This window comes from Arachis duranensis, chromosome 3 (assembly GCF_000817695.3).
Source record: "Arachis duranensis cultivar V14167 chromosome 3, aradu.V14167.gnm2.J7QH, whole genome shotgun sequence".
Taxonomy (NCBI): domain Eukaryota; kingdom Viridiplantae; phylum Streptophyta; class Magnoliopsida; order Fabales; family Fabaceae; genus Arachis; species Arachis duranensis.
Window position 1 is genome coordinate 49,790,465 of NC_029774.3, and position 427 is coordinate 49,790,891.

Sequence of the window (427 nt, forward strand, 5' to 3'; positions counted from 1 at the left end):
CATCTTCGAATATCACCCTGGCCAGTTTGCAACGGCGGAAGATAGTGCTAGGATAACCCAACTTTCCTCCAGAGTCACTCTTCTCGGCGAGCTTCTGAATGCCTTGAGCTATAAGTTCATGAACCTTGATCTCTCCTCCCTTCATTATACATTGCACCATCCTTGCTCTCTTGAGGTTCACTTTCGAGTTGTTTCCAGCTGGGAGAATGGATCTCCTTACAATTTTGAACCATCCTTTAGCCTCAGGGAGGAGATCTCCTCTTTTTATAAATTTTGGCTTCCCCTTGGGACCTCTCTCCCAATCTGCTCCTTGCACACATATATCCTGTAGAATCTGGTCATAATTGGGGTTTTAGCCTATTCTCGAGTGATAGCTCTCCTCTTCAAAGGGTATGCTTCTCAATTTCAACACTCTCATGATAGTCAT